General features: G+C 51.2%; 1 protein-coding gene, 1 non-coding gene and 1 pseudogene across 2 annotated transcripts in view; 2 read left to right on the forward strand and 1 right to left on the reverse strand.

The window, feature by feature from the left end:
* Positions 1-25,302, reverse strand: part of LOC120381796 — a 305,764-nt pseudogene that overhangs the window by 74,912 nt on the left and 205,550 nt on the right.
* The window catches only part of LOC120381797 (zinc finger protein 418-like), a gene marked incomplete at its 3' end in the record, with an annotated part of 63,754 nt that overhangs the window by 14,424 nt on the left and 24,028 nt on the right, over positions 1-25,302 (forward strand). The window lies entirely within an intron of this gene.
* On the forward strand, positions 5,420-5,491 carry TRNAC-GCA. The gene has a single exon. It is a non-coding gene; the product is annotated as a tRNA-Cys (tRNA).

Genomic DNA, 25,302 nt, shown 5'->3' on the forward strand with positions numbered 1-25,302 from the left:
GCCCTTGTGACTCCAGCTTGACGGAGAGCTTCTTTTTCTTCCCCTTGCTGACAAAGAGCAAGAGAAGAATGAAAGGTCAGGTGGGCCAACTCGGTGCAGAAGCCCATGCTGCCTTTTCCAGCTGCATAGCCTGAAATGAGGGACTCGTGGCAGTTAAAGGCACTGCTGCACTTTCAGAAAACATCCTACCCGTGCACAAAGGAGGACAGAAGAGCCTGTTAGTCTAGCACGCTCCCAACTGAACTACTTCAGCAGTGCTCAGTTTCTTTTTGGCCTCCTGCTTTTCTGTCTGGGATGTTTTTGTCAGCTGTGGCACAGAAAAAGGACGTCATTGCGAGCGGCCCATGAAGACAAGATTCACTTTTCCTTCCTTGCTCGGCTTTACTTGCTTCCCCGCCCTATTCCTGCCTTAGTTCCTGGGTTACCTGAAGGCGACGGGGGGCCAGCAGTACCAGGAGGAAGTTGGGCAGCTAGACCCTGGTGGCAAAAGTCCTGCCGCCACTTGCCACCCCACTCTCTTCTCCCAGCGTCACATATTGGTCACCAGGGACTTGGGGCCCAGCAGCGCAACGGAAGGCAGTGGACAGAGCCACCCTCGCCTTGAAGCTCCGGCTCATTAAACCACATCTTCAGTCGCTGATGGCCAATGAGAGACTGACATCGCTTGCTATTTTAGCACTTAAAATGCCATTGGCCAATCTTTGGATCTCTGTAATGTTGCGCTTCAGTTCATGGGGGAAAGGTGAGAGAAGCGACCTTTCAACTAAAGGCCTGGGGTTAACATCCTAACGCTGTCTCCTACTGTAACACTATTTAATACCGGCCCACCCTGTGCTAGTGACAGTTCCATTCTAGATGTTAGTACATTTCAGTTACTGTCAAAATTAAAAAGTTTCTATATGCTTAAAGAAAATGCATTTGTTCTATTTGCTTATATATGGCATGAATAAATACAGGTTTACAGAACCTAGCCTGCAAATTTATCATCTTATATGACAGAGAAAATCATGCATCGAAATTGTGCATCAAAATCATGAGCTGAGCTACAAATGCAATGAAAAATAAGATATTCAAAATTTTAACATATGGGGGGGGGCAGCGAAGACACGTCTTGCCTGGGAGAGGCACTTGGTCTAGGGGAGGCCCTGCCAGGGAGAACAGGAGTTAGTGTCAGACGCCTATTTCCAGGCTGTTATCTGTGGGCGCCCTGCTCTGGGGGAGGTATCGCGGTAGCCCAGACTCAGGGCTGGAACAGGCCCCAGATTGAGGGGGTGGCTGCAGGGTTTGCAGAGCTCTGATGTCTCAGACAATGTGTCTCTCCCAAAGCCTCAGATCTGCGTCCCCAGAAGGCTCCTGCGCTGCCTCCGCTCCTTTCACAGTCTATAGCAAGGAGCAGCAGCAAGGGTCAGGGATGAGCCATAGGGCACTAGGTGGGGGGCAGAGGCTTCAGGAGCCCAGAGTGTTTGCCTGTCTGGGCATTTTGGCTGAGACCTCAGGGACACCTTGTGAGGCAGAATCCCAGGCATCTGTATGAAAGGAGCATAAGGACATAAGGACGTACGAACGGTCAGACTGGGTCCATCTAGCCCAGTATCCTGTCTTCCCATAGCGGCCAAAGCCAGGTGCCCCAGAGGGAATGAACAGAACAGGGAATCACCAAGTGACCCATCCCCTGTCACCTATTCCCAGCTCCTGGCAAACAGAGACTAGGGACACCATCCCTGCCCATCCTGGCTCAGAGCATGTCCTCCATGAATCGATTTAGCTCTTTTTTGGAACCCTGTTATAGTCTTGGCCTTCACAACCTCCTCTGGCAAGGAGTTCCGCAGGTTGACTGTGTGTTGTGTGAAAAAATACTTCCTTTTGTTTGTTTTAAACGATCTGCCTATTAATTTCATTTGGTGACCCCTAGTTCTTGTGTGATGAGAAGGAATAAGTAACACTCCTTATTTACTTTCCCCACACCAGTCATGATTTTATAGACCTCTAGCATATTTCCCCTTAGTCATCTTTTCTCCAAGCTGAAAAGTCCCAGTCTTATTATTCTCTCCTCATATAGCAGAAACTCCATACCCATTTCTGAACCTTTTCCAATTCCAATACATCTTTTTTAAGATGGAGCGACCATATCTGCACGCGGTATTCAAGATATGGGTGCACCATGGATTTATACAGTGGCAATAAGATTTCCTCTCTTATTCTCTATCCCTTTCTTAATGATTCCCAACATTCTGTTCGCTTTTGCCTGCCACTGCACATTGAGTGGATGTTTGCAGAGAACTATCCACAGTGACTCCAAGATCTCTCACTTGAGTTGGAACAGCTATTTTACATCCCATCGTTTTATATGTGTAGTTGGGATTATGTTTGCCATTGTGCATCACTTTGCATTGATCAACATTGAATTTCATCTGCCATTTTGTTGCTCTTTCACCTAGTTTTGTGAAATCTCTTTTTAGCTCCTCCCAGTCTGCTTTGGATTTAACTATCCTCTGTAGTTTTGGATCATCCGCAGATTTTGTCACCTCGCTGTTCAGCAGATCGTTTATGAAGATGTTGACTAGTCCCAGTACAGGCACCACTAGTTACCTGTTTGCATCCTGAAAACTGTCCATTTATTCCTACCCTTTGTTTCCTGGTTTTTAACCAGTTATTGATCCACGTGAGGACCTTCCAGAAGTGAACGTAAGCTGGTACATTCCAGTATGGGGTACTGGCAAGAGCAGGTACGCTGTGCCAGCCCAGCCCGGCTTCCCCAGGCTGGTGATTTAAAGGGCCCAGGGCTCCCTGCAGCCTCCCAAGCCCCCCTGGTGGAGCCCCGGGGAGCAAATCCCTGCCCTGGAATGCTGCTCTCTCCCGCGCTACGAACACAGAGCAGGGGCGGCGGGAGCTTCCTTACAGTGGAGGGGTCACTATTGTCTGAACTGTGGCACTCCCATGAAAACCCTTCCCCAAGGACCCACACTCACACCACCTCTCCCCCCGAGGCCACACCCATAGAATGCCTCTCCCCAAGACTCCCCCTTTCCCCCCTCCATCATTTGTCCTAACAGCCAGTTAAGAGTGGTGGAGCCAAGGCCCTCTAAACCCCCTGTTCCAGCACCCCTGACACAGAGCTCAGCAGCAGCAGTGTGTGTGTGCGTGTGACAGAGGCTGCTGTGCTGAGCTGAGCCAGTGAGAGAAGCGGGGGCTGATGTTGGGGCTGCCCCCTCCCCCTGCCTCAGGACTGGTTGCTTGCAGCAGCTGTCTGAACATAGAGACAGTGTGCGACACACTCCCTCTCCCCACACACACACACCCTCTCCCCACACACACACACTCTCTACCCCGCCACGCACACTGCAGTTGAAAAGCAGCTGGCAATCTAGTAAGCAGCCCATGGAATGGTGGGATAGAGAAACCGGCATCATGTGATGCTGTACGGGCCCATGAGGCATTGGAAACCCTTCCCAAAACACCCTGCAGCCAGTTGCACAGCTACCCACAGTGCACTGCTCTCTGTGGCCATCCAAGGTTCTAGCGTGGATGTGCTCTGGTGACACAAGGGGCATAGTGTGGACATGCAACAGCTATTTAATTAAAACACTTTAAAGCCGCATTACCCAATAGTGTGTAGACAGCTTGAGAGTGAGACAAGACCCAGCTCTCTTGAAACTAAAGAAGCCCAACTTTCTCCATAGTTGGCAGGATTCCAACCTGCGCAGGGAGACCCCAATGAATTTCTAGTCCACCGCCTTAACCACTCAGCCACAACTACTTAGTTGAGCTGTGTCACTCACTGCACTCTAGTTCTGTTCTCACTGAGTGATCAATTCCAGTTGTTTCCTCAGACCAGCTCCCCCAGCCCACACACTGCTGTGCCCTCGTGTAAGTGTGTCCATGGCTGAACTGCAAGAATTCCTGCTCATTTCCCTTCTTGCTGGAGCATGAGGAGAGTGTGTTTGTGGTCAATGACGTTGCTGTAGATTGTTGTCCATTTCCTGCCTTGATCATTCAGACAGTCCCTTTCCTGCCATATTCCCAGCACATCAGTGATCGCAATAGCAGGGGGCAGGTTTTCTCTGGGGCACTGAGATTTGTCAGGGGGTTGGTGGCTCCTTTCTTTCCTCACCCTGGAGTAAACTCAGCTTTTAATTCCATCCTTGATGTTTCAAGGAATAACAACAGACGACCGAGGAAAGAGGTGGACAAGTGGGTCTCAGGGGAGGGGCAAAGAGGTGGGGGTGGTGGACAGGGCAGGTCAGGGGAGGGGGTAGAGAGGTGTGAGCGCTGGGCAGGGTGGGTCTCAGGAGAGGCAGAGAGGTGCAAGTGGTGGGCAGGGCTGGTCTTAGGGAGGGGCAGAGAGGTGGGGTGGTGGGCAGGGCGGGTCTCAGGAGGGGCAGAGAGGTGGGGCGGTGGGCAGGGCGGGTCTCAGGGTAGGGGCAGAGAGGTGGGGGCGATGGGCAGGAGGGTCTCACGGGAGGGGCAGAGAGGTGGGGCGGTGGGCAGGGCGGGTCTCACGGGGGGGGCAGAGAGGTGGGGGCCGCAGGCAGGCCTTGGGGTAGGGGTGGAGAGACACAAGGAGGCCTTCAGGGAGGAGAGGAGCAAGCGGAAGGTGGACCAGCAGGCCTCAGCCACAGTGGAAGAGCGGGGCTGGGACGTGGTCACATGGGAGTGAGGACGGAGCACAGGTGGGGCCTGAGAGGGAGGAGACCGAGTCAAGGAGGTGTAGGGGGCAGGGCCACCCAGAGGAGTCCGGGGGCCTGGGGCAAATCAATTTTGGGGGCCCCTGCGATAAAAAGAAGTTGCAGTGCTCTAGAATCCTGGATTCACATGGGGCCCTGCAGGGCCTGGGGCAAATTGCCCCACCTGCCCCGCTCTGGGTGGCCCTGCCCTCAGCCTCTCCTCGTAAGTCCCCTGCCCCTAATCATTTTTGTTGCCTCCCCTAGACTCTCTCCAATTTGTTTCTGTAGTGGGGGGGGGGGCGAAAACTGGACGCAATGCTCCAGATGTGGCCTCACCAGTGCCGAATAGAAGGGAATAATCACTTCCCTCGATCTGCCGGCAATGCTCCTACTAATCCAGCCAATACGACCAGGTGCCCATATTGAATGCAGACCCAGCAATATTTGATAAATTGGTTACTGTCCATTCAGGAGGTTATTTCCCAGCTATTCATAAATAATGAAGATGCTCTAAGTGGAGGGGAGAGAGCTGTCCCGTCCATGTAGTTAATCCATCTCCCCGAGAGGTGGTAGCTATGTCACTGGGGGAAGCTATGTGGGTGGGTGTGCAAGCTGTGGTGTTTACATGGATCTATAAGTTTAATCAAACCCCATTTTTAAAAGCACTGTGGTCTGGGAACAGAACAGGAGATCCCTGAGGCAGGGCCTGTCCTTCAAAATCTTTAAGATCTCTGACTTACCTACACAGCAGTCATGGGGGTATAGCTCAGTGGTCGAGTGTTTGACTGCAGTTCAAGTGGTCCTTGGTTCAAATCCAAGTGCCCCCTTACAAACCTCTTCCTTCAACAAAAATAATGGCATTTCCATTATGTTCAGGAGTTCCACTGAATAGGGATCCCTGAAATGAATAGAAACACTCAATGTTTTCCTGTGCAAATGCATAAAAACCTAGCAAACGTGCCTTCACTGAAATCAGTTCCAATCCTCTAAAGGATTAAAGAATCCTTATTGAGGTTGCAGGAAAAAAAAACCCCATGTGTAGAAAGAATAGTAAATATGGCAGGCGACAAGCTTGGCTTAACAGTGAAATCCTTGCTGATCTTAAACACAAAAAGAAGCTTACAAGAAGTGGAAGATTGGACAAATGACCAGGAGGAGAGAAAAATATTGCTCACGCATGAAGGAGTGAAATCAGGAAGGCCAAATCACACTTGGAGTTCCATCTAGCAAGAGATGTTAAGAGTAACAAAAAGGGTTTCTTCAGGTATGTTAGCAACATGAAGAAAGTCAAGGAATGAGGGAGGTAACTTACTGAATGAGGGAGGTAACTTAGTGGACAGAGGATGTGGAAAAAGCTAATGTACTCAATGCTTTTTTTTGCCTCTGTCTTCATAAACAAGGTCAGCTCCCAGACTGCTGCACTGGGCAGCACAGTATGGGGAGAAGGTGACCAGCCCTCTGTGGAGAAAGAAGTGGTTCAGGACTGTTTAGAAAAACTGGACGAGCACAAGTTCATGGGGCCGGATGCGCTGCATCTGAGGGTGCTAAAGGAGTTGGCGGATGTGATTGTAGAGCCATTGGCCATTATCTTTGAAAACTCATGGCGATCGGGGGAGGTCCTGGATGACTGGAAAAAGGCTACTGTAGTGCCCATCTTTAAAAAAGGGAAGAAGGAGGATCCGGGGAACTACAGGTCAGTCAGTCTCACCTCAGTCCCTGGAAAAATCATGGAACAGGTTCTCAAGGAATCAATTCTGAACCACTTAAAGGAGGGGAAAGTGATCAGGAACAGTCAGCATGGATTCACCAAGGGCAAGTCATGCCTGACTAACCTAATTGCCTTCTATGAGGAGATAACTGGGTCTGTGGATGAGGGGAAAGCAGTGGATGTGTTATCCCTTGACTTTAGTAAAGCTTTTGATACAGTCTCCCACAGTATTCTTGCAAGCAAGTTAAAGAAGTATGGGCTGGATGAATGGACTATAAGGTGGATAGAAACATGGCTAGATCGTCGGGCTCAATGGGTAGTGATCAACAGCTCCATGTCTAGTTGGCAGCCAATTTCAAGTGGAGTGCCCCAAGGGTCGGTCCTGGGGCCGGTTTTGTTCAATATCTTCATTAATGATTAGGAGGATGGCGTGGACTGCACCCTCAGCAAGTTTGCAGATGACACTAAATTGGGAGGAGTGATAGATACGCTGGAGGGTAGGGATAGGATACAGAGGACCTAGACAAATTAGAGGACTGGGCCAAAAGAAACCTGATGAGGTTCAACAAGGACAAATGCAGAGTCCTGCACTTAGGACAGAAGAATCCCATTCACTGCTACAGACTAGGGACCGAATGGCTGGGCAGCAGTTCTGCAGAAAAGGACCAAGAGGTTACAGTGGACGAGAAGCTGAATATGAGTCAACAGTGTGCCCTTGTTGCCAAGAAGGCTAAAGGCATTTTGGGCTGTATAATTAGGGGCATTGTCGGCAGATCGAGGGATGTGATCATTCCTCTATTAGACATTGGTGAAGCCTCATCTGGAGTACTGTGTCCAGTTTTGGGCCCCACACTACAAGAAGGATGTGGAAAAAGTGGAAAGAGTCCAGCAGAGGGCAACAAAAAATGATTAGGGGGTTGAAGCACATGACTTATGAGGGGAGGCTGAGGGAACTGGGCTTGTTTAGTCTGCAGAAGAGAAGACTGAGGGGGGATTTGATAACTGCTTTCAACTACTTGACAGGAGTTCCAAAGAGGATGGATCTAGACGGTTCTCAGTGGTAGAAGATGACAGAACAAGGAGTAATGGTCTCAAGTTGCAGTGGGGGAGGTTTAGGTTGGATATTAGGAAATCTTTTTCATTCAGAGAGTGGTGAAGAACTGGAATGGGTTACCTAGGGAGGTGGTGGAATCTCCTTCCTTAGAGGTTTTTAAGCTCAGGCTTGACAAAGCCCTGGTTGGTATGATATAGTTGGGGATTGGTCCTGCTTTGAGCAGTAGATTGGAGTAGATGACCTCTTGAAGTCCCTTCCAACCCTGATATTCTATGATTCTATGATTAGATGCTCTAATGGTCTCTTCTGGCCATAATTTCTGAAAAACCTGAGTGTAGCATTGGGAGCAGCGTCTGATGTTTCCCTGTCTAGCCGGCTTGCTGCCTAGAACGAACGCTCCTTGAGTGGGGTGATCCACAGGGAGTAGCTCAAACCTCCAAAGTGCCTGGCCAGGGGCAGGACATTGGCACAGCAAGGGAGGGGTGTGGCAGTGACATCACAAAGGTCTTTGCAGGACCTCAGACTATTGGTCCAAGGTGGTGGGGAGGTGGTGACCTCACAGAGAGATGCTGACATCAGCCAGGCAGGACTGGGGCGAGGGGCCAGGGAAACCTCAGAGACCCCTGTGGCTTTGCTTCAGCAAGTCTCCTTCTCCAGGTCTCTCTTTGAGGAATGAGAGAGTATTCGGGTTCACGGACGTGAGCGCCAGGAGGAACCTCTTTCGAGTTTTCTCCTTCCCTTTCAGTGATTTTACTAGAAAACAGCCGTCCCTGTTTAGAAGGTAAGAGCCTCCTCGAGGTTTGAAACCTGTTCAGTCTGATCCATCTGTTGACAGTTGAATTCTAGGCATGGAAAACACGAGCTTAAGGAGGCAGAATTTTATTGCGCACCTGGGATTTTGTCCCTTAGAATCACTGGGGACATTGGGGTTTGTCCTTTTTGTTTTACCTTTTCCTCCATCCCTCCTTCCTTTCTCTTTATCTCTTGCTTCTTTTGTCCTTTCTCATGTTCCTCCCAACACCAGGAGGGTGTGTATGTGTGTGTGTGTGTGTGTGTTATGGGGAGTGCTCTGCAGCTCCCACTGTGGGAGGTCCACCCAAAAATGTGGGGCTGAAATAATGCTCGGGCAGTGATCCCCACCAGTGACCTGGGCCATCCTTTGGGCTCTCTGGTGAGAACCCTCAGCCTCCCGCCCTCAGTCTCTACCCTGATTGGCTGAGCAGGGGGTTATTGACAGGGAGGAGACTCAGGTCCTTGTTCTCTTTTAAGACCAAGGAAATAAGTCAGAACCAGTTCTGTGTTTGATGGATTTTGCTGCTTCTCTGCATTAATGGTCTCTGAGCAGTTCATGATTCTCTCTAACATTGCAGTTCTCCTCAAATACTTGCTGAATAATTCCTGTGCACTGTTGTTGGTCTGGAGGTCATCTGAGAGCACTTTATTCAGGTCATTCGATGTCTGAAATTCAAGATCCGATGGTTAGTTTGAAAATCAGGGCTCTTGGGTCCTATTCCCAACTCTGCCCCTGACTGGCTGTGTGACCTCAGACAAGTCAATTCTCCTTTCTCAGCCTTAGCTTCTCCCTGTTTCAAGTAGGGCTAATAATGATCCGCTCCTACCTACTCACTCTTCCCCAACACACACACTGTCTCCACACTGCAGTTGAAAAGCAGCTGGCAATCTAGTAGGATGCCCCTGGAACAACGGGATCGAGAAACCTGCATGCCTGAAAGTGCAGCCATAAAGACACCACACACCAGCCTTGCCTAGCAGGGGCAAGGGGGGGGGGGGCGAGAAGCGACATCATCTGAGCTCCCTGCATCCAGGTCACTTTCCTCAGCCGGGCTGCGTCAGGAGGGCAGAGAGCAGCAGCTTCTGATGCTCCCCTCACAGCCCAGCCCAGGTGGGGAAAGTGGCCAGGATGCAGGGAGCACATAGTGTTGATCCTCGCTCCCCCCACCCTCTGTGGGGCCACGGAGGAGCACTGGGGCAGGGGAGAGCAGTGAGCACCTTTGCACGGCCACAAGGTGCCCTTTGACCCCCTGGAGCCCTGGGCGGCTGCCGGGGGCCCCACCCCTAAGGCCGACCAGGCTCCCCAGCACGAACAGCAGAGACACAGGGAGACTGGCCACCCACTGAGCAGAGGTAGCCTGGGCGGCTCGTAATGGAGGCTCGGGGGCTCAGCCTCCCAAACCTTGCGTCGCCAAGGGGCAGTGGGGCCCATGACTAGGGGCCCTGGCCAAATTGGGCCCCCCTGGGAAAGTCTCCCCCATGTCAGCCCCAGGGCTGGAGGAGCTCCCACTCCCTGCTACGGCCCGGGGGCTGCAGCAGGGCACAGAGCGTCTCTGGTCTCGGGGCCGCAGCGGGGCCGGGGTAAAGGAGTGACAGGGTGGGGCCAGTGGGGGAAGGGGTGGAACAGAGGTGACAGTGGGCGGGGCCGTGTGTGGAAGGTGTGGAAGGGGGTGGAGCCACACACAGAAGTGGGGGGGCAGGGTTCCGGTGCTGGGGCCCCCGCACTTGTTCTCCCTTTCCCTGGGCTTTGGCATCACTAGCCCCTGCTTAGCGAGTAGGGGTCAGTGGTCCCCAAAATGTGGGGCGTGACTCCTAGGGGGACACAGAGGAAGATTGATGGGGGCACCTCAGGGCCTGAGCCAGCCCCCATGGAGGGAGCCCCACTCAGCCCCACTCTGCCCCAGCTCTTCCCCAGCCCCACCATGAGCCTGGGCCCCTGGCTCCCAGCCCGGCCTCGACCCCCTTACCCCTGTCCGCATCCCCCTCCCCAGCAAGCACCGGCCCCACTCCCAGCCCCGGTTCTCGACCGCGGCTTCCGAGGGGCCACAGCCATGGATACGAGGGCGCAGTGTGAAATGTTTGGGGACCACTGGGTTAGGGTGACGTCCTCAATCACTTCTCTGCAGTCCAATGAGAGCGATTCCTCACCCACCCACCCACCCCTCCGTCAGGACGGCCTAGGTACGTTCTGCTGCCCTTCGCTTGTACAGGAAGGAGAATAACATTTCATTGCACTCAATGCTAAAGTGATTTGCAACCCACCACCATCCCAAACTGGTCATTTTGGGGAAGCGGCCCCATCATGCTGCATAGCTAGGCAGAGTAGGGGTGTCTGTGCAAACATGGCCTGTTCCTGAAGTCTTCCCCCAGCTCCTCACTAGATGTGACGTGGGAGCTCATTCAGCCCTTGCTTACGCTTAGTATTTAAAAACTCCTTAGTGGCCCTATCTCTGCTGGCCTTAGATTTCTCCTCCTGTCCACTTTTTGATAGTTCAGATAAGGTGGCTGAGTGGTTAAGGTGATGGACTGTTAATCCATTGTGCTCTGTATGCATGGGTTCAAATCCCATCCTCGTTGGTTGTATTTAGTCTTCACCCTCCTTTATAGACAACCATCTCCCCCCTTGGTACAAGGACAGATCAAACAATGTTGCTTCTTGCAAACAAAAACCTTCTGAGCATCTCAGCTCCCGCCCCCGCTTCAAATAAAATGTCTAAATCCCATATTTCTAAAAAAATTCTCTAGTCCTGCATTTCTTAGTTTTTATCTCAAAGGGGAACAGCCTCATAATCTCCCACAAACACCCTGGGACCTCCCCAAATTATTAAAATACCCCAACCTGAACAAGGCCACAACAGTGAACCAGAGCCAGTGTCTAGGCCAAGCTGTTCTGAAGGAGGCAACTCAACCATTTTCTCTCTGCTTCCCTTGGCAAAGTCTGACTGAGAAAACAAAATTCCCCAAACTGAAAATTTTCTGCTGAAAAACCACTACTAGTCTGTTTGGGGACTTTGGTTTGAATGTACTATTATTATTCTCTTCTGACTTCTGAATCAGTTTTGTCATCCAGGTGTATTGCCAGTTGTTGAGTTGTGGGGGAGAGAGGCTAACTCATGATGTCTCTACCCCCCCTTTCATAGTTTCTTCCAACTTGCTAGGAAGTCCCTTTGCTAGGATGTGAGTCAAGCAGTGTCCATTGTCTCTGTGCTGTCTCAGAGAAGTCTGCATTGTACACGGTTCCTGGGATAGTCCTTAGGAGTGTGGATCCCTTTAATGGGCCAGCAGCGAGTCTGGCTCCTCCATTGTCACACCTGAAAGGCTGGTGGTGGGCATTTCCCAACCTCATCTCAAGTATCAGAGGGTAGCCGTGTTAGTCTGGTTCTGTAGAAGCAGCAAAGAATCCTGTGGCACCTTATAGACTAACAGATGTTTTGCAGCATGAGCTGTGGGTGAATACCCACTTCTTCGGATGCAAGCAGTGGAAATTTCCAGGGCAGGTGTGTATATATAAGCAAGCAAGAAGCAAGCTAGAGATAACGAGGTTAGATCAATCAGGAGGATGGGGCCCTGTTCCAGCAGCTGAGGTGTGAAAACCAAGGGAGGAGAAACTGGTTCTGTAATTGGCAAGCCATTCACAGTCTTTGTTTAGTCCTAAACTGATGGTGTTAAATTTGCAGATGAACTGGAGCTCAGCACTTTCTCTTTGGAGTCTGGTCCTAAAGTTTTTTTGCTGTAGGATGGCCACCTTAAAATCTGCTATTGTGTGGCCAGGGAGGTTGAAGTGTTCTCCTACAGGTTTTTGTATATTGCCATTCCTAATGTCTGATTTGTGTCCATTTATCCTTTTCCTTAGAGACTGTCCAGTTTGGCCGATGTACATAGCAGAGGGGCATTGCTGGCATATGATGGCATATATTACATTGGTGGACGTGCAGGTGAATGAACCGGTGATGGTGTGGCTGATCTGGTTAGGTCCTGTGATGGTGTTGCTGGTGTAGATATGTGGGCAGAGTTGGCATCGAGGTTTGTTGCATGGGTTGGTTCCTGAGCTAGAGTTACTATGGTGCGGTGTGCAGTTGCTGGTGAGAATATGCTTCAGGTTGACAGGTTGTCTGTGGGCGAGGACTGGCCTGCCACCCAAGGCCTGTGAAAGTGTGGGATCATTGTCCAGGATGGGTTGTAGATCCCTGATGATGCGTTGGAGGGTTTGAGCTGGGGACTGTATGTGATGGCCAGTGGAGTCCTGTTGGTTTCTTTCTTGGGCTTGTCTTGCAGTAGGAGGCTTCTGGGTACACATCTGGCTCTGTTGATCTGTTTCCTTATTTCCTCATGTGGGTACTGTAGTCTTGAGAATGCTTGGTGGAGATTTTCTAAGTGTTGGTCTCTGTCTGCGGGTTAGAGCAGATACGGTTGTACCTCAGTGCTTGGCTGTAGACAATGGATCTTGTGGTGTGCCTGGGATGGAAGCTGGAGGCATGAAGGTAGGCATAGCGGTCAGGTTTTCGGTATAGGGTGGTGTTAATGTGACCACCACTTATTTGCACCGTGGTGTCTAGGAAGTGGACCTCCCGTGTAGATAGGTCCAGGCTGAGGTTGATGGAGGGGTGGAAGCTGTTGAAATCATGGTGGAATTTTTCCAGAGTCTCCTTCCCATGGGTCCAGATGATGAAGATGTCATCAATGTAGCGTAGGTAGAGAAGGGGCGTGAGTGGACGGGAGCTGAGGAAGCGTTGTTCCAGGTCGGCCATAAAAATATTGGCAGATTGTGGGGCCATGGGTGCCCATAGCGGTGCCACTGATCTGGAGATATATATTGTCATTAAATTTGAAATAGTTGTGTGTGAGGATAAAGGCACAGAGCTCAGCAACCAGTTGTGCTGTGGCATCATCAGGATACTGTTCCTGACAGCTTGTATTCCATCAGTGTGTGGGATGTTTGTGTAGAGAGCCTCTACATCCATGGTGGCTAGGATGGTGTTTTCTGGAAGGTCACCAATGCATTGTAGTTTCCTCAGGAAATCAGTGGTGTCACGGAGATAGCTGGGAGTGCTGGTAACATAGGATCTGAGTAGAGAGTCCACATATCCAGACAGTCCTTCAGTGAGAGTTCCAATGCCAGAGATGATGGGGCGTCCAGGATTTCCAGGTTTGTGGATCTTGGGTAGTAGATAGAATAACCCTGGTCGGGGTTCTAAGGGTATGTTGATTTGTTCCGGTGTTAGTGTAGGGAGTGTCCTGAGTAGATGGTGCAGTTTCTTAGTGTATTCCTCAGTGGGATCTGAGGGAAGTAGCCTGTAAAATTTGGTATTGGAGAGTTGTCTGGCAGCCTCCTTTTGGTAGTCAGACCTGTTCATGATGACAACAGCACCTCCTTTATCAGCCTCTTTGATTATAATCAACCTACGCTACATTGATGACATCGTCATCATCTGGACCCATGGGAAGGAGACTCTGGAAAAATTGGGAAGGTTGGGGGAGAGGGAAGAAATGGCACCCATAGGGTGAACAGATCACAGCAGTAAAATAGGACCTGCCCCCTCCCCGCTCGACCCCATCATCACACCCCTCTTCAACCCCTAGCTCCCCGCTGGCCTGCTGCATCTCCTGCTAGTCAGTCCCCCACCCACCACTTGCCTCCTTTCACCTCCTCCCTCCCCGGCCAGAAACCCCCATGCCCGCCCCTAGAGCCCCTGCTGGCTCACTGCTCACCTCTGTGCCCACCCGCCACTTGCCCACCCGCTCGCCTCCGACTCGCCTGCCCCCCAGGATAAAGCCTCATTCAAAGACCCAGGGGTCACCATATTACTGCACCCAGCAGTCACTCAATGCAGTTGTAGGTAAATCTCTGCATTATGCATTTTTGTATAACTTGTCTATGACTTTGTATTGAACCTTGGTAATATGTTATAGGGGGCCCCTAAGGTAGTGTAATTAAGGTAAGAGAAAAATGTCTTTTGCTAGAAGGAGAATAAGATCTTGCCCCCCACTTGGTAATCAGTTGCCCTGTGGAGTGAATGAGGTGGGACTGAGGAAGGCAGCACCTCCAGACAGCTGCAACCCTTGGAGAGGGGCTGGGAGCCCGACCAAGGCTGATCAGACTTTGCAAGTGGGCTGGCTAGAGAAGAGCCGACACACTGACGGCCTCGGGGGTTAGGAGCAAGCACCTTCCTGTGGGAACCCCCTCTGTGCAGCACTGGGACAACCCCCAGCCCAGAGAAAAGCAGCAAAAAGGACCAACAGACACTGTCCCAGATTTTGAATCTGGGAGATTTGCCCTCTCCATCCACCGACTCGCAGCTGACCTCCTCACCCCCCCCCGAGTATGGACCCCCCCGGGGTCACTATATTACTGCACACAGCAGTCAATCACTGCAGTACCAAACATTAACATACTGACACTGGCGCCCCCCTCCATCCACCGACTCGCCGCTCGCCTCCTCACCCCGCCCCAAGTATCAGTGGCAGCAGGTTTGTAGACGTTTTGGTGGTGCCCAGACCACTCAGAGCCCGCCCCCCCCCCCCGAACTCTTCCCCACACTTGCCTAAGGCTCTGCAAGGGAGTTTGAGTGGGGGAAGGAGGTCTGGGGTGCAGGCCCTGGACTGGGGCAGGGATTGGGGTATAGGATGGTTGAGAGGTTGCGCTCTGGGATGGAGTCAGGTGCAGGCTCTCGAATGGAGTTTGGGTGCTGGATGCAGGCTCCGGGCAGGGGCACAGGGTGGGGGTGGCTCTAGGCACCAGTAAAGTAAGTAGGTGCCTGGAGCAGCCCATTTGCAGGGGCGGCAGCAGGCAGGGATCCAGCCTGGGAGCTGAGAACCAACAGGGAGCCCTGGGAGCTGTAGTTCCTTGGTTAGCTCCCTGCCTAGAGCCAGCCCTGGAGCAGGAAAGAACCAAATTTCCCAGCATTCCCTTGGCTGCTATCAAGAGGAAAGGGAGGGGTGGGAGTATGGTAGCTGAAACCTCATGCTGCAGCTTGCTGTGAATGGAGAGGGTGGCACTGTGAATGGGAACAAATGTGCCCAAGGAGTAGGCGGCTTGGGCCCAGAAGCAGCAAAATTCATAAAACATAGAACTGGTTCTGACTTATTTACTTGGTCTTAAAAGAGAACAACAAGGACCTGAGTCTCCTCCCTGTCAATAACCCCCTGCTGAGCCAATCAGGGTAGAGACTGAGGGCAGGAAGCTGAGGGTTCTCACCAGAGAGCCCAAAGGATGGCCCAGGTCACTGGTGGAGATCACTGCCCGAGCACTACTTCAGCCCCACATTTTGAGCACTCTCCCGCAACACACACACACACCCCTCTCCCAGTGTTGAGAGGGGAATAGGAGAAAGGACAAAGGTGAAACAAAAGGACAAACCCCAATGTCCCCAGTGATTCTAAGGGACAAAATCCCAGGTGCAGAATAAAATTCTGCCTCCTTAAGCTCATGTTTTCCATGCCTAGAATTCAACTGTCACCACATGGATCAGACTGAACAGGTTTCAAACCTCCAGGAGGCTCTTACCTTCTAAACAGGGACGGCTGTTTTCTAGTAAAATCACTAAAAGGGAAGGAGAAAACTCGAAAGAGGTTCCTCCTGGCGCTCACGTCCGTGAACCCGAATACTCCCTCAGTCCTCAAAGAGAGACCTGGAGAAGGAGACTTGCTGAAGCAAAGCCACAGGGGTCTCTGAGGTTCCCCTGGCCCCTCGCCCCTGTCCTGCCTGGCTGATGTCACCATCTCTCTGTGAGGTCACCACCTCCCCACCACCTTGGACCAATAGGCTGAGGTCCTGCCAAAGGCCTTTGTGATGTCACTGCCGCACCCCTCCCTTGCTGGGCTAATGTCCTGCCCCTGGCCAGGCACTTTGCAGGTATGAGCTACTCCCTGGGGATCACCCCACTCAAGGAGCGTTCGTTCTAGGCAGCAAGCCGGCTAGACAGGGAAACATCAGATGCTGCTCCCAATGCTACACTCAGTTTTTCAGAAATTAGTTGACTTTATGGCCAGACGAGACCATTAGAGCATCTAATCTGACCCCCTGCATATCACAGGCCTCCTGTAGGACACAAGAGCTACTTTTGAGGCAAACACATTCCAGAAAGGCATCTAGTCTTCATGAAATGACATCAGGAGATGGAGAATCCACCACTTTCCTTGGTAGCTTGTTCCTGTGGTGAATCATCCTCGCTGTTGAATATTTGTGCCTTTGTTGTAATATGAATTTGTCTCTTTTCACCTTCCAGCCATTGGCTCTTGTTAGGCCTTTCTCTGCTCGATTCAAGAGCCCTTTAATACCCAATCTTATCTCTCCATTAAGGCACTTCAACACTTCAGTGAAGTCACCTTTCAATCTTCTTTTGATAAGCTAATCAGGTTGAGCTCTTTCAATAGCTCACTAGAAGGTATTTTTTCCAGTCCTCAGAACATTAGGTGGCTCTTTGCTGCCCCAGCTCCAATTTCACAACATCTTTTTCAAACGAGGACACCAAAACTGGAGGCAGTATTCCAGTATCAGTCTCACTGATGCCGTGTCACCTCCTGTGACGTTATTGACATAATCTGTAACTGTATAGATCACCGTTGCGACCACTGTTCTATATTTGCAGCCAATATTACAGAGAAGTGGTCGTGTAAGGGGTCTATGGAGAGGTTCTGATTGGCTGATGATAATGATGCTCTCTCTAGATGTGTATCGTTTTTGTAGTTGACATTATGAATATTAGCTCTATGCTGCCTGTATTTCAAACTTGTGCTCTGCTTCAGGGAATGATACCTTTGTTTAATTGATGAAAACATAAACTAGACACTTAGAGGATTGAACTGATTTCAGCTGATGGACAGGTTTGCTAGGTTTTATGCATTTGGACAGCAAAATGTTGAGTGTTCACATTCATTTCAAGCATCCTCGTATGGTGGAGCTCCTGAACATAATGGAGAACGGAAATGAAAATGTTTTTCTTTTTTTAAGAGGGCACCTGGGTTTAAACAAAGGACCACTTGATCTGCAATCAAACACTCGACCCCTGAGCTACACCCCCATTACAACAGGAATATGGAATCATGATCTCCAGGACTTTGAAGGACAGACCCTGCTTCATCGAGCTCCTTTGCCATTCGCAGACCACAGGTGGTTTTAAAAATGGGGTTTGATTAAACTTCTTAAATGTGGTAAACACCACAGCTTGCACCCCCACTGATATAGCTTCTCCCCATGACAGAGCTGCCACATCCTGGGGAAGTGGATTGACTACACCAACGGGAAAACTCTCCCCCCTCAGCATGGAGCAGTGGTTCTCAAGCTATGGGTCAGGACCGCAAAGTGGGTCATGACCCTGTTTTAATGGGGTCACCAGGGCTGGTATTAGACTTGTTGGGTCCTGGGGCTGAAGCCAAAAGTTTGAGCCCCACCACCCAGGGCTGAATCCCTCAGGCTTTGGTTTTGCCCTCCTCCCACTGGGGCTCAGTCTTTGGCACCCCCCCCATGGGGGGGCTTGGTGCTTGGTCCTTCTTTCCAGGGCTACATATTAAGTTATTTTGGCAGAAGGAGGTTGCAGTGAAAGGACGTTTGAGAAACGCTGGCACAGAGCATCTCCATTACTGAGCTGCAGCATCATAGACTCACTGTTTGAAATATTGACCTGGCCTTAGCCTCTGAATATGTCTAGGCTTGGCTCCTATGGCACTGTTGTGATCAGATCCTGACAGTACAGCCATGGAGACACCACACACCAGCCTTGCCTAGCTGGCAAGGATCAAACCTTCACAGAAAGACACCCATGATTTTCTAGCTCAGCTCCCTAAGGCCTCAGCTACAACTACTTAACACAGGGGCCTTTCTACACTCTGGTTCTGTCCTCACTGAAGGGTCATTTCAATTGTTTGCTCAGACCAGCTTTCCCAGCACACTCACTGCTGTGCAGCTCTGTACGTGTGGCCATGGCTGAATAGCAAGAATTCCTGCCCATTTCCCTACTGGCTGGAGCATGATTAGAGTGTATTTGTGGTTAATGATGTTGCTGTAGATTGTTCATTCCCTGCCTTGGCAATTCAGACAGTCCCTTTTCCCGTTGTATCGCCAGCACCTCTGGGAGTCCAATAACAGAGGCAGGTTTTCTATGGGCACTGAGATTTTTGAGGGCGTTGGTGGCTCCTTTCTTTCCTCACTCTGGAGTAAGCTCAGCTTTTTATTCCATCCTTGATGACTCATGGAATAACAACAGCAGCATGAAGAGGAGAGTGAATATCTCACTGCTAGGGGGAAGGTGGACACATTCCCTCTGTCTGACCATTGCCATTGTGGGAGAGAAGGTTTCAGTGGAATCGAATGCCCTGGCTCAGACAAGAGACACAGGGAGGTTTTGCTGTTCATGGATCTGTGCAAAGGAAATTGTGTGTCTGTGTGAAAATGAGGAGGGATATGAAATGCCCACGTGGTGGTGCCTAAGGCAAAAGGGAATCCTAGAGGATTAGAATAGGATAAGTTCTCAAGCAACACGTTTCTTACTTTGCCCATCTGTTAGTTTTGATTATTATCGATGGAAAGATTTTGCCATTGGGTTGTGTGTTTACACAGAAATTGACATTTACCAACAAATACATAATTCTTCCAAGCCTGCCTAGTCTGCTGGTGGTGAGTATAGAGGGACACACTCACTCTTCCCACCCCCCGTGCCAGGCCTGTGCTCTCCAGAATGTCAACTTCCCACAGAGCTGGGATCCTTCCCTCATCTCCCCCCAGACCACTGCCCCACCCCCACTTCTGGGGTCCCCTTCCAACACTGTCCAACTCCCCTGCTGGCAGGATCCCTTCCCATTCCTTTCATTTCCTGCCTCCCCTCTGAGCAAAAGCTCTGCATTGTTCCCACACTGGGAATTGAACCCAGGCCACGTGGATGAAAACCAGGAATCCAGATCACGAGACCATATGGGACTTGTATAGTTAATAGCACATTTACACCCAACAATTCAAAGTAGCCATTCAAAAAACCTTCAAAAACAGACTTCAAAGAGAAATTGCAGAGTTACAATTGATTTGCAAACTTAACACCATTAATTTCAGCTTCAATAAGGACTGGGAGTAGCTGGCTCACGACAAAGCAATTTTCCTTCTCTTGGTATTGACACCTCCCCATCAATTAAGGGGAGAGGACCACATCCACCCTGACTGAATTAGCCTTCAACACTGGTTCTCCCCATGTACGGTAACTCCCGTCACTTCATGTTCCAATCTATATATATGCATCTATCTGAAATTTTCACTCCATGCATCTGAAGAAGTGGGCTTTACCCACGAACGCTTATGCCCAAATAAATCTGTTAGTCCTTAAGGTGCCACCGACTCCTCATTGCTTTTAATTCTAAGCTGATCTTAACCCTTTCAGGAGCCTTACAAACTCAGATGCTTCTCACCACAGGCTGGCTGGTGGCTTTTCAGCCAGGCTCTCCCCTTTCCTCAGCGCTTCAGTTGCTTGGTGTGGGGGTGTCTGTAGATGTAGGTGGCAGAGAGAGATAAAGCCTGGCAAATGTCTCTCCTTTTATCATGTCCTTTCTTCCTCATGGCTTTGCCCCCGTACCCCCTTCAGAGTCAGGTGAGCATCACTGCGTCTCCAAGCAAGTCTGAGCAATTCCTGGGGTGTCCTCATGCAGGTGAGTCATTGCATTGTAGTTCCCTTGCTGGACAATGGCTGTCGATGGGTTGTTTGACACCCTGTCCGGGTGTTGGTTATTTTCCTTGCTGTTGCCACTAGGAGCTAATATTTGGCTGACTCCCCACCTTACAGCACAGTGACAACCACACTGCACAATTCTCATGACTTCATATGCATGAATGGTCTACATCTATGGGTAGAGAAATGACTTTCAGCAGATCATATCCTTTCCTGATACCTTACAAGTCATGCTCTATATGTAAGATCACGATGATATGAAAATGAGGATTATGGGGGTTACAGCCGCTCCCAAAGGTATAGTATGTCACACTGAGATTCTATTTTCCTTTGTTCTGTAACAGCATTACAGAGATCCAGTGACTGACCAATGGCATATCAAAGTGCTAAAATAGCAAGCGATGTCGGTCTCTCATTGGCCATCAGCGACTGAAGATGTGGTTTAATGAGCTGGAGCTTCAAGGCGAGGGTGGCTCTGTCCACTGCCTTCCGTTGCGCTGCTGGGCCCCAAGTCCCTGGTGGCCAATATGTGACGCTGGGAGAAGAGAGTGGGGTGGCAAGTGGCGGCAGGACTTTTGCCACCAGGGTCTAGCTGCCCAACTTCCTCCTGGTACTGCTGGCTCCCGTTGCCTTCAGGAAACCCAGGAACTAAGGCAGGAATAGGGCGAGGAAGCAAGTAAAGCCGAGCAAGGAAGGCAAAAGTGAATCTTGTCTTCATGGGCCGCTCACAATGACGTCCTTTTCTGTGCCACAGCTGACAACAACATCCCAGACAGAAAAGCAGGAGGCCAAAAGAAACCGAGCAGCTGCTGAAGTAGTTCAGTTGGGAGCGTGCTAGACTAACAGGCTCTTCTGTCCCCCTTTGTGCACGGGTGGGATGTTTTCTGAAAGTGCAGCAGTGCCTTTAACTGCCACGAGTCCCTCATTTCAGGCCATGCAGCAGGAAAAGGCAGCATGGGCTTCTGCACCGAGTTGGCCCACCTGCCCTTTCATTCTTCTCTTGCTCTTTGTCAGCAAGGGAAGAAAAAGAAGCTCTCCCTCAAGCTGGAGTCACAAGGGCGACGTAAGGACGACTTCCTGAGCCCCGGCTCCAGTCCTCTGCTCTGCCAGCTGACCTATTGAAGGGCTGCCACCACTTTCTCCAGGTTTGTCCATCGGTCTGTGCCAGGGTGAGCAATAGCTAAGCAGATGGAGTTTCTGTAGTGTAGTGGTTATCGCATTTGTTTAACACATGAAAGGTCCCTGGTTCAAAACCAGGCAGAAATATGCTGGCTTCCTTTTCCCAGATCCCCTTGCTGTTCAGGAAGATGCTCCTCCTTCTCCTATTGGCCTGTCCCCGGGATAACTCCAACCCCCGCATGACAGAGGGTGCTGACAGCAGTGGAGAAAGCACCTTGGCGTCAGGCTGGAGAACCTAGAGGAGTGCGGCGTGTCACCTTTTGGAGGCTTGTGGCTTGGCCTCCTCTGCTGTTGGAGGTTGGCCGGTGGAGGCCGGCTCTTCCTGCTGGCCTCCTCTGCGTGACTTGCCAAAGGAGGAAGTGAGGCAGGAATGGGGCAAAAGAGGAAAGTCGAGCTGAGGAAGGCAGGGCAGAAGCTAAGCGCCTCAGTGCAGCTAAGTGGGGTTAGTAGAGCGTCACCATTCGTTCTGCAAAGCCGGGGGAGGTGCGGTTGGCTGCTGGGAGGCAGAATCATGTGCCTGCCTCTTGGCTTCCCAGGGATGGCTCCTTGCAGCCCAGGAGAAGCGGGGTTCTAGGGGGACGGAAAAGCAGCAATGGCGAGGCGGAGTGGGCTCCTTTCTGGCCGAAATGGTGGGCTGTGGGGGGGGTTGGGAGTTGCCTGTAAGCCATAAGTGGACTTGGTGCAGTGAAAACCGCTGCTCCATTCTGGCTGACCTGGGGGCGCCGTTAATGACTTGGGAGTGGGGGCAGGGCACTGGCTGTGAGCAAATGGGATCCAGGAAGCCCCAGCCTGCCCCTCCAGGGGCCAAGTCTTCTTCTTCTCTCCTGCCATGGGGAGCCCGGCCTTAAGCTTGCCCAGCATGTGCTGCAGCTCGAGCATTAAGCCTTCCTGTGTGCATAACCGAACTACGGCCTAGTGTAATAAGGTGTAAAGTTTAGATTGTGAATTTATCTTTAATTTCCATGGTAACTTACTTTGATCTTTTCTGCTTACCACTTATAATCCTTAAAACTCCATCTTTCTGTAGTTAATAAATCTGTTTTATGAAACTGGTGTATTTTGCTTGAAGTTCTTGGGAAATCTCAGCTCCATTACAAGGCTGGTTCATGTACTATTCACAGTGAGGGAGGGGTGGACCCTGCGTAATAAACTCACTATTGTGTCATACAGGAGGCCTGTGATATGCAGGGGGTCAGATTAGATGCTCTAATGGTCTCTTCTGGCCATAAAGTCGACTAATTTCTGAAAAACTGAGTGTAGCATTGGGAGCAGCGTCTGATGTTTCCCTGTCTAGCCGGCTTGCTGCCTAGAACGAACGCTCCTTGAGTGGGGTGATCCACAGGGAGTAGCTCAAACCTGCAATGTGCCTGGCCAGGGGCAGGACATTGGCACAGCAAGGGAGGGGTGTGGCAGTGACATCACAAAGGCCTTTTGCAGGACCTCAGACTATTGGTCAAAGGTGGTGGGGAGGTGGTGACCTCACAGAGAGATGCTGACATCAGCCAGGCAGGACAGGGGCCAGGGAAACCTCTCCCTCACACCCTCCTGCTGCCCAGCTCTGGGCCTCCCCACACGTGCACCCCCCTGCCACTCCACCCCTGGGCTCTTCCCCCCACCAACCCCCACCCCCCTGCCAGTCCAGCCCTGGGCTCCCACATCCTGTGCTGCCCCAGATCTGGGCTCTCCTTCCCCACCAATGCTCCCCAACCCACACACCCCCTGCTGCCCCAGGCCTGGGTGCTCCCCCCACCACCTGCACCCTCCTTCCACCCCAGCCCTGGGTCACTGGTATCTCGCTCCCAGGATGGGTCATTCAGCAGGAATTTTGGATGTGCACAGAACATTTATTATTATTTTATTATTTATTTTATTTAACACAGACAGGACTGGTTCCCATATGGTTACAGAACTGCAGTAAAATGGAACAATTTTCAGCTTGTGTGATTGGAGGATACCTGGATGCATATTATACGATTGTCCTCCATAAATGAGGAAAAGTTGAGGTGCCTTTATTATTCTTTGTTTCTATGGGGAATTTGCCACTGCAATATCACTGTCTTCCTTTCAAACAAACAAAACTAGAAAAAAATGGCAATGGCTGTTGAAAATAGCAATTCCAGTCCTAATAACCCCTGGGAAGCATTTCTTGCTCAATTTTATCCTACTTTTTGTACAGCAAATGACAGTGGATCAGTATATTTCATTTGGGAGAAATGAAGTAACAGCTGCCCAAATTGAGCTGGAGCACTCCTGAATGTTGAGGTGTTCAGATCTGGAAGGCAGGTGCTAGATTCCCTTTCTGAACATTAGCTAAATTTGGAAAGGAAAAGTCAATTTCTGCTTCCATGACTCAGAAGGGGAAATCCTCCTACGTGCCTGGTACTGTATCTAGATGTAAGTGGGGGAATGGTCCTGCTATTGTGGGGAACTTTCCTGGCTTCTGCACTACCCCGGTGAAGTGGGCTGGCAAAAGGATCTGAGTCCTCGCTCCCACTTCCTTTACCCAGAGGCCTCCCTGCCCTTGAGGACTCCCCTTCCACTCTCCTGTCTGGCAGAGTCCGCGTAACCCCAACAAGGCTGGGCCCAGGGTTCCTGGGGGGCTCAACCCCCAACCCTGCTGTAGTCACCCAGGACAGGGGCTAGGGTGTCCCTCTCTTTGCACTGCGCACCTCCCTGACCCACTGATCACATCATACAATTTAAAGCAAAGTTATTTAATTAACAATAACATTTAAAAAATAAGAGAAAATGGGAAAGGTTAAAGGAAAACACATCACCCCGCTCTGTGGCAGGGACCATCACAAAAAGTGTCTCTGGACATCAGGGCACTTCACAGTCTGTTCCTTGTAGGTCCCAGGCCACCTCCTCAGGCCCTGGCTGTGCTGCAGGGACGCTGCAGGTTGGACACTTGCTCTGGCGGTGGCCACACACTCTCAGGCTCTGGGTGGCAGGACCCTTCTCCCCAGCATCACCCCTGTCGGGTTACATCATTCCTATGCTGCCTTGGTGGAAAGTTACAGCAGCAGCACAACAAGAATAGAGGAGTTAGATAAAGTTGTTATGAGAAAGTAGGGAACTGCCAGAGCGAGGCAAATGCCAGGTGGCCTAACTGGGATCAGATAAGTTGCATGGGAAATGGGAAACCAGTAAGCAAAGGGCCATGCATGTGAAAAGTGTGTGTATCAGACAAAGAACCAATCAGCAGCAATGTAATGTTGGTGTGTTTGACGTTTGCTAATATGGAGAAGCCTATATAATATGATGCATTGTAAATAATAAATGATTCAGCTTGCAATCATATTGGTTGTTGTGCTTTATCCGGCCCGCCTGCAACGCAACAAATGGTGACCCCGACATGATCCGTATCGAATGAAAGTGTCGGTGGCCTGACCCAGGCGGAGAAGCCTGAGCCCAGAGGCGGGGAGTGCTTATCCGACGTGACTCGTATCGAGTGATGATAGTGTCGGGAGCCTGAGCCCAGAGGCGAACGGCCAGGAGCCTGAGCCCAGAGGCAGGAAGAAAAGGAGGCGCACCTGAGCTCAGTGTCGAGCGGCTAGGAGCCGCAGGGCGTCCGAAAAGGAGGCGCACCTGAGCTCAGTGTCGAGCGGCGGCCGCAGGGCGTCCGAAAAGAAGGGCGCACCTGAGTTCAGTGTCGAGCGGCTAGGAGCCGCAGGGCGTCCGAAAAGAAGGGCGCACCTGAGCTCAGTGTCGAGCGGCCAGCCGCAGGGCGTCTGAAAAGGGAGGTGCAGCCGAGCCCAGAGGCGAACGGCCAGGAGCCTGAGCCCAGAGGCGAGCGGAGGAGCTGCAGCGGGGAGTGCTGGAGAAGCCCCCGGGCGTCCGAAAAGAGAGACGCACGTGAGCCCTGAGGAGAGCGGCTATAAGCCGCGGAGGAGAAGGGTGGCTATAAGCTGCGGTGGAGAAGGGCAGAGCAGCTAACGTGAGTACCGCTGTATCAGCTGAAGAAAAGATAACACAGAAGCTTTATTTGCACATTATGAACCGACAGGGGGAAAAGATTTCCCCTGCTGCACTGATTTACTTATTAAGAAGAGAGGGGGAGTTGGGGAGGCTCCTCCTGACCGGCCTTCGGGCACAGGACGAGGAGGTGCTCCGCTGGAAGCGAGCCCTGGACGGGAAAACTTTGGAGTGCATGGCGCAGGCAGAGGCTCGTGAGCAGGCAAAGGCTCGTGAGGAGGTGCTCCGCTGGAAGCGAGCCCTGGACGGGAAAACTTTGGAGTGCATGGCGCAGGCAGAGGC

Source organism: Mauremys reevesii, linkage group 14 (assembly GCF_016161935.1).
Source record: "Mauremys reevesii isolate NIE-2019 linkage group 14, ASM1616193v1, whole genome shotgun sequence".
NCBI lineage: Eukaryota > Metazoa > Chordata > Testudines > Geoemydidae > Mauremys > Mauremys reevesii.